This window comes from Falco peregrinus, chromosome 3 (genome assembly GCF_023634155.1).
Source record: "Falco peregrinus isolate bFalPer1 chromosome 3, bFalPer1.pri, whole genome shotgun sequence".
Classification (NCBI taxonomy): domain Eukaryota; kingdom Metazoa; phylum Chordata; class Aves; order Falconiformes; family Falconidae; genus Falco; species Falco peregrinus.
This window is the reverse complement of record NC_073723.1, coordinates 9070830-9086418: the sequence shown is the minus strand read 5'-3', so window position 1 is coordinate 9086418 and position 15589 is coordinate 9070830. Positions and strand designations below refer to the sequence as shown.

The 15589-nt window shown below is 37.2% G+C and overlaps 1 protein-coding gene across 4 annotated transcripts in view; it reads right to left on the bottom strand.

Moving 5' to 3' along the window:
• The window catches only part of CDH12 (cadherin 12), a 220798-nt gene extending 219863 nt beyond the window's left edge, over positions 1-935 (bottom strand). For 3 of the 4 annotated variants that reach the window (XM_005243727.4, XM_027795760.2, XM_055800778.1), the window contains exons 1-2: positions 713-935; positions 499-642 (exon numbers count right to left, since the gene is read on the bottom strand). The gene's annotated coding sequence lies outside the window, so the exon portion shown is untranslated. Of the gene's footprint in view, positions 1-498 lie in introns of all 4 variants that reach the window. The other variant, XM_055800777.1, reaches the window with a different exon arrangement.
• Between the last annotated feature and the right edge of the window lie 14654 nt (positions 936-15589).

Here is a 15589-nt window from a genome sequence, read left to right as displayed (position 1 = left end):
CATGCATATTCTTGATTCACATTTCAAAAATCCCTTTCTGTCTTGTTTAAATGCCATGGGACTTTGAAGCCTTGTGTCTATGTGTTCCTGCTTGCACAGGAGCAACACTCCTTATTCAAAATAAAGTTTTACCTTTGCTTTCCAGCTGCTGTGCTTCCTCAAGTAAACGTACTAAGCACAAAGGGGGAAAGTGCACTTTGCCTTCCCTCCTCCCTTCTCACACTCCTGCACATTTCTAACATTTTTACTTTTTTTTCCTCTAAGCTTCAGATAACCACTGAATCGGAAAAAAAACCTGCAGCCATTCATAAGAAGCTGCTTAAAACCTGAATCCCTCCAGAAAGGAGTTCCAGGCTGGGACACTTGCCTCTGCCCCCAGCCCTCTCCTGACAGGCAGCCCGGCTCCCTTGCTGCAGTGCAGCCCGTCAGTTCACTCAGTTTGAACTTTCAATGCAGAAATTCGGCATGATGCAGTCAGCCAGATAAAGCAGCACTTACCTTAATTGAAATCTTTTCTCTGGTAAAGCTGGAGCATCAGTCAAATCAACAGTGATTTGGGGGTAATCTAAGTTTCAATCAGCACCCTCCGGGTAGCTGCATACTGCTATGCCTTTTTTTCCTTGATGTTGAACTCTTCACTGTCTAAAGGAGAGAGAGAGAAAAAGATAAGCTGAAATCCTCAGAGGCTCCTAGGGAGTGAGAGAAGACGCACCAAAGCAATGTTTCTTAACATGAGATTCTCAGCAAGTGTGCTCAGGTCTGGAAGATCGCGTAACTGCTGTGATAGGCTCCTGTCATGTCCCCTGAGCCGTGAGATGATCATTGACCTGATTAGCTCCGAACACTCCCTACATGCAGAGAAAGCACTGAGAGGATTGGTGGGTCGCAAGGGAATTGGGAAAGGCACCAGGGCCACTTGGGAATCTTCATTCTTCCAGACTAATGGATGTGCTGCAGCTGAGGCTGTGATTTGTGAGGAGGTTATGCACAATGTTAACCGTCTAAGGACTTAAACAAATGTGCTTTTGCATGCTGTTTCTCAAGGTGCACCAGCATTCAACTCAGGGTAGAGCTGAGTAATTAGAGACTGATGTAGCCGTTTCGTAATACATGGCTCACTATATGCAATGTTCTGTAAGATGAGAGATAAAGTGGATTCATACATTTGTCTCTGACCCTGGAGACAATAGCAGTTAATGGGTGGAATAAGTGAAATTAGCATGGTGGGCTCATATTAGCCCCCAGATGGCAATCAATCACCATGGAAAGAAAATGAAAAGAACAGCAAAACCCAAACAGACTAGAATTATTTAACAAGTGTATGTGGCAATTTCAATAAAATATAGAGAAAGAATGCCAAATTAGTACAGAAAAGACTCTTCAACACGGAGATAAAATCAGCAGCAATGCACAATACAAGTTCTCTTCTATGCTTGCAGTAGTGGGGGAAAAAACCCACAAAGAATGCATTTAAAGGACCTAATTTGCCTTTTCATTTATGCTGATACAAATTAATCTATTAAAGATGACAGCTTAAATTTAGATGGTAAAAAAAATGAGGTGTATTTTTTACCTGGTTTTGGTTCTAGGATATTACAAAAACTAAGCTTCTGTGTACCAAGTATTCAGGCTTATATGGTCAAATGAGTTCAGCCAAAGTATGCCAACTTTTATGACTGCCCTCATCTGTTATTTTCCTGCTTCTTGGATGCAAATATGGAACTAGCCAATTGACTCAATTTTCCATTCAGATTTATGGAAATACCAGTTTGTGAGTAAGAGAGGAGTTCACAGAATAACCTATCTAGTGGTGGTGGTCTGATACACCAATATAAAATGGATACATTTTAATTTTGATAGCAACTAAAGAAGAATATTTGGAACTTATAGCGGCAATGTTAGTTCAGATGTAGTTGTCATAAGTTACTCTATGAATGCTAAAACGATAATCATAAACATATATTGAAATTCTTAATCATATTTATTTACCTTGGATCTGTTTTTATCATTTTTCAGGTAAATTAGTATAATTGTATTTTAGTAGATTAAGCAGTCAAAAAAGCAGTTTTGAAATTTTTAAGCGGAAGAAATGGATTACATATTCACTTTCTCAAGGCATTCACATCAGAATTCTTATTATTACAGAGAAAACAGTATGATGTGACTTACATCACTCGGAAGCAATGAGAAGAGTTCGCACCTCCAATTTATTTAGCAAGAAACAGAATACAACGATTTCTTACCTTAACTGCAGTCACCCTAACTGTAATGCCTGAGAAACAGGTAATAAATGTAAGTGCCCCATATTACCACTACACAGCCAGTATGAAGAAACCAACTTTTCTATCCTAGCAGTGCTGGCTATGTATTTTTCATGATCCTCTTCTCAAAGTGCCTCTCTCTTCCTACTAATAAAAAGCTCTTGCATATAGAAAATCTGGATAATAAGATTGTCTTTGGCAATATTTTATATTTGGACAACAAATTTTTTTAGAATGTAAGTTATCTTTTATTATGATTTATAGAATGCCTATCACCCAGGGATTCCCATTTCACCTGGGACTAATGGTAACAAAATAATCAAATAAGAAGGCTTTCACATGCATTAGTATGAAACATAAACACATTCTTGACCTTGAATAAATGGGTTTCATTTGTCAGAACTACAGTGATTTGCTGCTACAACCCTCACTGAAAAAGAGGTTACTTTCCTTACCCATAAATTTGTATCACAGAATGGGCAGCAAGTCATCCCAACACCCATGATCTTATCTGTTCTGACATGACATCCTTCATGGAACAGGTAATCCACAGACACACACTGTATTATTTATGACTTCAAATACAAAGAAAGAAATTAAATATGAAAAAGACCTTATTAAGACAATTTCTTTGCCATTCCTGAAAGCTTCCAATTTCAGTTTTCTTGCTGTTGTGTTTAGTTAAGTCCTAACTCTCATGAGCCCTGAAATTTTCAACACTTCTTTGAAACTACTCTTCCACCACCCATGAGATCCTCATATTAGGAATACTTTTCCTATTACTATCCCCTTTTCAAATATCTTTCAGTAGTTTTACACTAAAAATTCCATTTTTATAATATAAATTGTAATCTTTCTCACTTAATGTTCAGTTTATCTTTTTAAGGTTTAAAAGTCAACGTTTGTCAGAAGTCAATAGTACATAACTGAATTATTTTAATTGTTTCTTAGAACAAGTAAAGGTCTGAAAAATAAAACACCAGGTCCAGAAAGGGGACTAAAGCACGAAGGGATGAAATTTGAAGTGACAAGGTAATTTATGTTGTTGCAAAAACAACTGGGACTTACTGTTGACTTGGACAATTGGGTAAGAAACTGGCATTGTTAATTAAGTGTTAACAAGTGGAACAATAATTTGAATAACTCATAAATCCGGATGCAGTCTAAATAACACAAGCGAAGCCACTTGTTTTGGGTCCTATTCCCAATCTGAAATATAACTTAAAATGTTGAACTCCGTTCCTATCAATCATCTAAATAAATGGACAGAGGTTATTCAGAGCAAGGATCAGAAAAGGAAAATACCTTCAATAAGAGACAATATAATCACTTATATAGATACAAATAATTAGACAGCCTTCTCAACTCATCATTCTTATATAAAGGGGACAGACATTAAACCAGTAAATAATAATAATAATTAAAAAAAAACACACCAGGGGAAGAAAAAGGAATAATTCTCAATGCAAACCATATTTAACTTTCTGAATTCGCTGCCATAAGCCATGACTGTAGCAAAGAATCAAAATATACATGTATGATAAAATATTGAAATCACAACAGGATTTAAAATGTATATACAAGAAAAAATTCTTTGTTTCAGGACTGTTCTTCAATGAGAAGTAAAAATATTACTTCATGGGCAAGACAAAATAATAACCGTAGGAAAAAATCCTCTACCAACTAATATAATCTAGTAGCAAAATTTAGAAGACCTTTACAGTGTCATTGCATAAGCCATGGTATTTTTACTATCAAAGGTCATTAGATACTCATGCTTCATTAACAGAACAATTTTGTTGGTTTGGAGTATATTTTAACAGATTAATAGCATTTTTCGTAAGAGCTGTATTACCCAAATTCATCATTTGAATAGACTGAATGCCAAAATAAATACAGAACCCTATATTAGTGTAAGTTTCATAACATTCACATAAAGATCTTCAGTTCAGAGACATGAACTACTGCAGCACGATACTTCACCATATATCAATGTAAATTCAATACAGAATAAAAGGCCATAGAGCAGGGGTCCTCAAACTTTTTAACCAGGGGGCCAGCACTTGGATGCAGCGGCAGGCAGTCATCTGCGGCTGCTTGGTTCCCCCCCCCAACCCCCGGCAGGGGGGGTCTGTAAATATCAGGGGCCAGACTGAGGACCCTGGGGGCCATATCTGGCCCGCGGGCCGTAGTTTGAGGACCCATGCCATAGAGGAACAGTAAGAAAAGCAACGGAATCACCTACATGCTAACACATTCACAACTTCTCCCTTGGCCCAAATCCCACAGTCAGTTGCCTCAGCTTTGCTGATGCTCAGGAACTCAATGAACTACAATTGAATTGTGTCTACTATATCCATAGCTTCAACATAAAGAATATTCTTTTTCTACAGTGAAAAAGATCTTCTGGTAGGAAAAAGATATACTATACCATGATATATTGAGAGTGTCAATTTGCCCAGTAAATTCCTTTTTAAAAAGTAATTAACAAAAAAGGCTATTGTCTGCTTCATTTTGGCTGGACAGACAGTAACTAGCAATCAGGTGTGAGAGTACTCTAGGATAGCAGCAAATCCAGCACAATAAAAGACTTTATAGAAAAGACTGAGTAAATCCATCTTTATCCCTCATCTCTCCTGAGAAAAACCTATAAATAATAAACCAATTAATGATATTAACAATGTTCTGAAGAAAAAGAAAACCATTTGAACTTTCACAACCATTAGATTTTCTGCATTTTGGCAACCAGATTTTCCCCATGGCAGCCAGAGACGAGTAACTCTCAGTAGTACCTGACAATTGCCATGCATTTTGGCACTGAAATTTTGCTCTCATCCTCATTAACGTCAAAAGCACAAGCTGAGCGGATTCAACTTCAAATTCTCAACTGGCTTACATTACCATAACTGCACTGATTTAAGTGGAACTGTACAGCAGATTTATAAATTAGTGAGATCTTGTGTAAAAGCAATACAATCTGTCATCAATGAATAGCACACTAAATTTCAAAGATCAACCTTCTAGCAACATCATCCAACTTGTTATTTTTGATACGGATTGCTTTCTTCCAAATTTTATAGCCACAGTGAGTACAGACAACACAGGAAACCTGTTTGCATCTAATAAAAAGTGTAATCTTGAACATCCGCCACTTTAGTTCAGCAACTTGTTCTACAGGTTCTTGACGGTAAGATAAAGATGTGATCTAGATGGAAAGAAACACGTGAATCCTAGCCACACTCAGTATACAACTGCTCACTTCATCAGACTTCTTCTGGTAGCTCGAGAGGCTCAAACACATTCAAAGTGCTCTTGCTCTTACTTGATCACTGTTCTTACTCCCAGTTTAGCAACAAAATAATCAGTACTCTTCTTTTTACTTAGGCCAAACTTCCAAAGATAAGTAAAAATAGTGCTTTAAGAAATTTCTGAGCATGTTATGCAATATACAGTTTGAGCTTTGCTGTACACTTTTATTAAACTAGGGTGGTAGGCTCAAGCATTTCAGTGTTAGTGGTCTTTACTTCCTTGGAGGTATCCTCAAAACATTGGAGATATTTAGGAGGTACAGGTAACCCTTTAAGTAAAGGTCCACAAAATGCATAAAGAAAGAAATGTAAATTTTGGAGCACTGTAATAAGAGTGGAACCGTTCCAAAAGCATAATGACAGTGGGAAGGCTGGTGGTGACTAAATACTCCACAATTCGGTTCTGGAACATGTTAAAGAATATTGTTCTTCCCAAGAGTAGGGAACTTATGGGTAGAGAAGGTACATAGCCCTGTGAGTGAAAGGAAACGTGGGAGGACAAAGTTTTGAAGGTTGCATTCAGATCTGGTAAAGAGGGAAATAAAGGTATAAAGATGTGAAATGGAAACAGGGCACCACTGTTTTGATTGTCTCTTCAGTTTTACTACCATCTGAGAAAAAAATACTTTGTATCACAGAGGAATACAGTTTATGTTCAAGCACCCAGTGAATTATGTTTTTACATAATTATAACAAAAGAAACAGAATGGACAGTTATTTGAATATAATATGTGCCTACAAATCTATTTATTTACAGATATGTATTATAAAGGCAGTTTTGTCAAAACACGGAATCCAAGTTCTGTTCAGTCTGGTATGTCTTTCTGTGTGAGAGAACCTCAGAGCTGCTAGAATATACTCTGCAGAACAGAGGAAATTTCAAATCTGAAGTTAGTTTCTCTCTTGAATAATTCTGTCAGTAATACACCTATAAAGTTCAACTGAAAACAAGTTACACGGCTGTAACAAAGCGCATGGTTTTGTAGCTAAGCGTGACATGTAATTTCTGGTCGGGGTCTCCTTTTTGCTGGGGACTATAGACCTTTACGCATAACAGCGAAACCAGAAGCACCCTGCAAGTTGCATCACAGGAATATTGTGGGAGACAGAATGACTCAGAGACATCCTTTCTAAAATACAATTCCTCCCTCACATCTTTCTTGTTCAGGTGAAGGGAACAGCGTGATTTGTGGTATGACCTGTCTCAGCAGCAATTTGCAACAATTTCCCAGTAAAATCTGTCTGCTCACTCCCTTTTGCCATCCACTTGTTCTAGCATGCAGGGGTAGGGGAGAGAGGATAGTGCAGAAAGTAGTGTGCAGGGATGCAATACACTGTTTGTAACCACATAAATATCTTATACCTATCCATTAGCCTCCATGTTCCCATCTCTCTGAATAAGGAGGGGTTGCTTGTCCCCTTGAAGGGGACAAAACTAAACTGCAATTTAGTCTTGGGATTCTCCCTGGCATTTTTATAGCTGAAGCCTGCTCTGCTACTTACTCAGACTAATGCTATAAATCTAACACACTTTAAGGGCCACATTTTCGGTGCCATAAACCATCATATCTGTCCATTTTTCAGGGGAACCACAGGGCTTTTATAATACCTAGAGAAAATCAGTTCTTAGGAGGTGACAACATCCCTGTCTGAAATTGTTCAGATATTTTTGGTTTCTGGGAAGGCTCAGAAAAACATAGTAACAAATATAAACATTATTTAAACCAAACTTTCCAGCAATCCTAACTTGTGTGTCTCTGACTATTTTTCAGTCTTCTAACTTCAAAGGAATTTTGTTTGGGGTTTTTTGTTTGCTTGTTCTGTTTTGTTGTTTATTTTTAATTTTACCCTTGGCTGTTTTTCCTCACATGACGCCACTCCTCTTTTTCAGTTTGTGCATTTCAGAGTCGTCTTTCAATCTATTTTTTAAATAAATAAAAAAAATATCTTTTCTTTCTCTTCAAGTTATTCTAATGTACTCATTCTCTAGGCATAGGAAACATCTTGTTCCTTACCTTAACCTGCTCTCTTTCCACTTACTTATTCCTTATTGTTTCTTCCTACACAATTCTAGTACTGCAAGCATTTCCTGTCTTTCTTCTCTAAGGATTATTGGCGCCATCTCTCTTAATGTTCCTCCTTCCTTTTTTTCTTGCTGGGTTGTTGTTGGGGTTTTTTTGTTCGGTTGGTTGGTTGGGTTTTTTGGTTTTTTTTGGAGGGGGGCAGTCTTGGAAGGAAAGGTATTTTCCTTCTGCATTTTCTGGCAGTGTTAGAATGGATAGATATAGAAGGAGAAAACAGAGGGGAAATAACAGCTGCATTTTTTCCGTATACACATAATAAATTCTTATGTAGGAAAAGGAATGAAGTGCTGACGAAATTGCTTTTATCATCACATTCCAGTTCAGGAGGAGCTGGAAATGCCGTAAAGGAGCATGACTGGAAAGGTTTTAATTCCAAGTTCTCTCTTGTTCCACATGGTCTGAATGAAGTTTTCTCTCATATAAGAGACACTGGCCCCTTGTCTATATAGGAAGACTGCCTTCTGTACAGCCAACAGGGAAGAAGACTAGGCTACACTATAGAAAGTACCTGTAACATTATTTTGATGCCAAACCCTGAAAGAATAGACTGATGGGAACAGTGTCAAGTATGACAAGCTCTCATTTGGGGTCAGCTCTCTCCTTCCATGTGTGCCCACACTGGTTAGCACTCAGGCTAGGTTCTGCTGTGGGAATACCCAAGCTACACCACACCAAGCTGACAGTGGACAGGAGGGGCAGGTAGTCCCTCATCCCAGTCTTCTGAGCAGAGCAAAACTTTTGGAGCCTTTCAGGAATGTAAGTAATTTACTTCCTTCCATGTGCCTAATGGCAAGATCATTACTCCTGAAAGTACTGTAATCTGTCCAAGTGTCTAATAAGTTAAGTGGCTTTCATGACGTCAAGAAGCTGAACTGCATAATGCATATAGATCTTATTTTTGGATACCTACAAAAATGAAGATTCCAATCTGGTACACAGACACTGAATCTAGTACACAGACAGTGACACACTGCTTAGCAGAGCCTAACCCTGTAGAGTTTTCTTCGTGTTTGTGCCACTCATACCATTAACCCTTCCAATGCCCTCCTATTAAAGGTAGCAGGCTACTACTGCATTAGTTTGCTATAGCCTATAATAAAATTCTGAAGAACACCGTTGCTTCCTTCTGAACAGCTGTATGTTTTTCCCAATCTGCCTGGGGTTTTGATTCTATCCTGCACTTCAGAAACATCAGTCTCATGGGCCTTTGTGATCATCAGGTTTCCTAAGATTTCCCTTAGATGATCAGCAGAGATAAAAGAATGAAAAGGTAATAATATACTAAACTGCCTTATAAACCGTTCCCTCCTGTAGTCATCATTTACAATCGGATCTATCAATGCCAACATTTTAAAAGCTCAGAAGGCACAGAAATAGATCATGATATGAAATGTGACGCTCAGTTCTAGCTGGCAGGAAACTGAAGGGGGCAGGAGGAGAACAGAGCAAAAAACTGTCCTCCTTAACTCAGGCAGCCCCTTCACTCAGGGGCACAGAGACTATGGTCTGGCAACATAAACTTGGGCATCACATCCCACAAAGAGAGTAAAGACATAGCCTCTTAAACTCCACTGCAGCTTTCTGCCAAAAACCTGTACAGAGCATGCTGGAACACAGTTTCTTTGATACAGTCTTGCTGTGGAAACATGTTGGAAGATAACATATTTTCACAAAGCACAGACATCCTTAATCTCTTTTGTAGATGGCATGGTTTGAGACAGTTGTTTAAGTAATAAAATTTGGCCTCCAGTGGTTAAACTGAATAGAGTTCTCTAGCCACAGAAGGCAGATACATCATACAGTACATTAAAAAAAAATAATGGTTCAGGTTAATAATTATAGCTTTTCTGGACAGGAGATATTATGTGATCACACTCATTTTAGAACATTACCCTTACTTCCCCCTTTTTCTGAATATGAAGGAATGAAAGACGGCTTAATTATAGTACTAGGAAATTACCTTCCTTTTGGAGGTGGGGTGGAGAAGATGGTCTTATAATCACAATACAAAGTTGAGACTGTGGGATATTACCTTAAAATATTTATTCTCAGTTAGTCTCTCTGTTCCATTTGCATCTGTAATAAGTAACACGTTTAAATGACACTCATGTATATGGAATGAGACTAGAAGAATTTGGAAGCCAGAAGGTACAGGTCTTGCTTCCCAACTTCACAGAGTTGCATTTTCTTTCATGGTTACAAGTTCTGATTCATGACTGATGTGAAAATGTGTAATATTAACATTGTCTGTTTAAAATGGTGGGTAAGAAATGTAAACACTACATATTCATTCATGTTAATTTGTCTCTTTACAAGCATAGCCAGCTAGCCTGTGTTCAGCTATCTCCAGAACCATCTATACTGATTATTAATCAGTTTGCAGCAACTCTGCATCTTTTTTTTCTCCCTATTCATGAAGACACTTCTGAGAATAATAATTATGCTACTTAGCCTTTATCTAGTGCTTCTCATCTTTCAAGTGCTTCACAAATATTAATTCATAAATTAGTCTTCCCAACAACTCAGATTACTCCCATTTTACAGATGGAGAAGCATTAGCAGAGGGCAAGTGACCTGACTGGGGCCATGGAGAGTACAGAAAGGGGAGAGGACTAAGGGGAAAGGTGCTTATAACTAGAAAGGAATAGAGGCAGATGGGACAACGACGTGATGGTTCAACAAATAATGATATGATACCAGTGAATAATTTGAGATATAAGAGGGCACACAAGAGGGCAAGCAGTGCTAGCCTTACCATGTATATGCTGAAGGATCCACAAATAAAAACATCGAACTGACAAATAAAACATATTGTGTACTTTTTTTAAAACAAAACCCAGTCTGTTCGTAGATACTGGCAAAATCTTGAAAGTAATCATGAGCAAAAAAAAAAAAACCTAAGGTAAGGAAAATGGAAAATTCTAATTTATAGGGCATCTTGTTTGATGTAGGGCTAATGCAAAGACTGCCCAATACTAGTGACATAAGTTCAGTTAAGAGTGTTACACCTGGTTCATTTTGCATCTAGGGAGGCTGATAGAAAGCATACTGTCTGTAAGACTAGATCTAGATCTCAGACTTAGTTCAAAATGAATGCAATAAAATAGACTTGCCTCTTAAATATTGCCTTTCTGCTTTCCAAATAACCTCCGATAAATTCTCTAGGTATCTCGCTTACTTCTTGTTGTTTTTAATGTTATGATAAAAACTTCCTTTTAATACAGACCTCCGAAATGACTGCAGGAAAAAAATACTTCTACATTAGGAAAGGAGAACTTGCATTAACATTATTGTATGGTACTGCTGACAGGAAGACTTTTTCATTAAGGCTGTGAGAGATACATCATTGCCTGGAATTTAGGACAGCAACTGGGGATGCGAGATATCCAAGCTAAACCCATGATCTGAATGACTGAATGATCTAAGAGCAAAAACTGTTTTCTATGTCACAGTTGATAGGAACTCGGGGATTGGTTTTGGATTGCGGTAGAATCCTGACAAGTATTCTCCCCATACCTACCCAAATCATAAAGCTCCAAATGGTTACAAAAAAATTCAAAGTACCTTATGCTCCATGCAGACTGGGAACAAACTAAAAAGGCACTGAGACCTGTACAAAATCCACCAGATATACAAACAATTGGCTAGGGTTGAGATCACTTTTGCCCCTTTTTAAGAAATTTTGCTTTCTGCTCCATTGATATGGCAAATGCTTGTTTCAGTTGCACTTTATGCAGACATTGATGTTTGGTATATAATGCTGTATTTTGCTGATCAGTGACAATAGGGTCAAGGTGGTGACCAATCTGTATACACTCATACTCAAAACTCTCACACTGCACTGACATCATAAAGAAAGCCCCAATAAGAATGAAAAAGAGAGAGGAGGAACACAGAAAAGCTCCTGTTAATTTCAACCACTACAGTAAGGTATGTGCTGCAAGTTTTAGGGCTAAGAGGAGAGGTCTCACTCCTGCACTCTGTGCATTTCTTTCTCAAGTTACCCCCTTGGCTGAAGATGCCCTTATAGGGAAATATATTTACCTATGGAATAGAGACACCCTCTCTGTATCTTGGAAAATTATTTGCTTCCCAAGCTCTAAGAACCTGGGAGAAACTTCTTATTCCAAAAAGGAATAATCAAAACATACCTTTCTTTGCTTCTGTAAGATTTTGAAAGTAAAGATCATTGTTTTCTTTCTTTCAGAGTTCTACATCCTCTTAAAATCAATTTTCCCTATAAAATTTATTTAAGACACATATTAAGGAAAAGGTGTCCTGTAAATTGCAAGATGGAATAAAGTCTCTATTGGTGTTATCTTGATGTTACTAGCACAACTTTGTCATGGTTTCAGCATTTGTAAGCTTTGCAGCCACTATGCATGCTTACCAATCCAACCACTGACAACAGCAAGCAGCTTACCACTTCTGATCTCAAATTTTGTAGCAGTGAGAAAAAAATTGACTGGGGAGAGTTTCTGCAGCATTTTGTAATCAAAATGACACTATCAAATTTGTGATTTCATCCAGTGATTAATTTTTTATTACTTCCTGTGACACAATGGGGTTTATGTTGTTACAAACGAGTAATGATCACAAAACCTCCGTTAACAGGTCACATACACAGGTACAGGACTGGTGAGAACAATGCTTGGTCATGACAAGAGGGTATTACACCAAAACCGAATACTGCATTTTGGCAGTGAAGTTTAGTCAGGTTTGCTTTGCTTAGGCCAGCCTGTTGGAGGTCTGTGTAAGGCCACAGACCACTCTCAGTGAAATTCAGAGCACTGTGCAGAACCGACTTTAGCAGACAAAAAAAGTGGCAAAGAAAACAAAGTGCCTGGCTCAGCTGTGATGTGGCTTAGCATGGAGGAGAAAAACCTTGTTTATGCAACAGACATAAAACCAGCAAGGATAGGGAACAGAAGCCCTGAGTTTCTTCCCAAGCGAGTGCTATAGCTGCCAGGTTGTGCATAAACTGCTGCAGCTTCATCTTGTGTTCCCTTTCTTCAACATATTTCAGCTCTAAGAGGAAGATCTGGATTTTATTTATATGTCTCCAGGATTATATTTGGAGGCTGCTGAGGAAAGACAGAACTCAGAAGTGCTGCTTATAGAAACTTAATTACTGTTTTAGGAAGCAAGTTCTTTTAAACAATGATTTATTTTACCTAAATCTGTCAAAAAATAGGCAGTGTTATGCAGTTCAGTGCTGTAAGTTAAATGAGTAGTTACCAAGGCAGGGTGTATGCTGGTTCTTAGATGTTGGAACCTACAAGTAATCTTTACATATCAGCTTATCTGTAACAAAAAGTTGTTAATACAATCTGAATGCTGCTGATGCTAATGTTTTGAAGTACTTCAGGCTATTCTAGGCTAAGCAGGAAAGCGTCAGTTTTCTTTTTCTATTACTCTCTATATTTGCATAAGCTTTAGCTTTGTATTCTTCAACTAGGAAACAGTATGTAATTATTTTAGATGTCTTCTTTTATTGCTTAATTAAAACTATAGAAAATGGAATAATGTAAACTATCACACTGACATTTGCACAGCAGCACATTCGCAATCAACCCAAAGCATATTTGTCGTATGTCATTAATGATATAAAAGATACAAATTATTTATGATATTAATAAAATATTGATTAGTTGAACACTATATTAATAATATATAATTCTGATCTCCATCAACATGATACCAGGATGAAATTGCTTTAATTTGGTTTAGAAAATAATTAAATACAGACTTACACTCATAGAAAAGAACTCTTCTGCCTTATAAACAGTAATAAAATACATGCCTTGGAACAACCTCTAAGTAAGCACCTGCATAAGAAGTGTGTTGTAACGATGAATGAATTTACAGTGCTGTATCATTGAGCATTAATTCTGAAAGTGCTACTTTTTCAGAGAAAAGGTTCTGCATTAATAAAAGACATGCAAAATCTAGAATTTGAAACGAACACCTGAAAACAAAATAGAAGAAAGCATCTGTACGTTGCATAATTTGTTTTCTAATTCAGGAAAATATATGTGTGAGATTAACAATAAATCCGCACACATTACTTCTTCAAAACCCTGAATCTTCAAAACAGGGAAACAAAGAATAATGAAATGACAGCTAGGATGGGTCAGAAAAAATCCCGTATCTCAGTATAACTATGGAATTAACACAACAGAGATTCATAAGCAATGCTGGCCACAACTGACAATCTCTAAAAGTGAGTGTATGTTGCTGTTCTTCCAGCAGGTTTTTACAGTGCTTCAGTCAGTCTCCCAATAAGTAAAATACTTATGAAGGTGGCCTCTCTAAGTGGTTGTACTGCTTTTCAAGTGTCTGGGGCTTTCCCATTGTTTATGTCTACCTTCACCTCAACTTTTCATCCTTTATATCTAAATATGTTCAGATGGTAAATTAGCTTCCTTTTTGTATGCATCTTTTTCCAAACTTTTTTTTTTTTTTTTGAAGTGCACAGGAAAGCTACAGCAACAGTGATGACCTCTGTACCCTTTCATTTGTAGCACAATGCTGCCCATTTCTATGCCTCATTCTCAATACTAATAGGCATATTTCCAGTCAGTTCGCTTCCACTTGGTATTATATACATTAGCAATCTTTTTATACAGGTCCCATACCAAAAAGCTCAAGAGTATCACATTTTGTAAAATATCAGAAGCAAATATTCATATTCCAGAACTTGTAAGTGATTTCATCCTCAACAGCAAGCAGACCGGGAATGGTTGCAAGTCACACAGACATACCTGAATTCGTTCCAATTAGTTCAAACACCAGTAACAGCATAGCAGGGCTCAAAGAACTAACTGCAAGCTAGCTGCCCAAATACATGCTTTACAATATCACACCCAGCAAACAGTAAGTTTGAGACAAAAGGAATAACATGGGACATAACCCTCACAACCCATCAGAAAAATCCACCCCGTGGTTTGACTTGTTTCGCTACGATCTCAATGAAAGTTGTTCCAGTGAGGTAAGTGAGATCATTTAGATGAAATTTGTATACCAATAGATTGTGGGCCAGACCCTGAACAAATTTTTTGAAGACACTATCCTTACATGTGCCGATAAGAGCAAAAAAATTTCAATGAACTCATTCACTTACATTTTAACATTTCCAAGACTGACTTCTAATGTCATAATCATGTTCGTAAACATAGTTTACTCAAATTATTCATGAATCATAACTCTTGAACAAACGAAAAAAGGCACTGGTATTATATATGTATACGTGTAACTAAACTGAGAAACTTCTTAATAACTCACTGCTAAAATATGTTATATAAATATTTATGCATAGGTGGAATTATTCATAAGAAAAAAAGGTGGTATACAACATTCTAAACAAAACCAAAGTATTCAGAAGTTTTCAGAAGGTATTTTTCGGTGCAAATATATTAATTTTCATAACTAAGAGTTCCACTGTAAAGAATGCTGTAATATTTCTGTATGCCTTGAAATATCTTAAAACTGTACAAGACTCTCATGACTGATTTATTTAATTGAGTTTGCGCCATCATAATCATTCTCCTAATTTAAGCTAGTCATTTATGCTACTGATAGTCCATTATTAGAAAAGAATGTCAGTAAGCTTTCTTCCACCTGAACACAGACATCTTCCTCAGAATGAGATTTATTATTCTTGGCTGGCATGTAGCTCTTCCCTCGTAGATTATGAAAAGATCATAGACAATTTTCTAAGATTAGATATCAAAATTCTAGCCAGTTAACATCAGGTGAGCAGAATCCTGCCATTACTTGCCACAAGCCTCCTTTAGATATGTACAGAAAAAATACTTGTTTTTTTAAAAAAAGATACATTCTGGTCAAGTGCTTTGTCTTTCCCTGTCAAGCTTTTACAGATACATGCTACATTCCCTAGTTTTTTGGATAGACATTCCAACAGAGTCTTATGAGC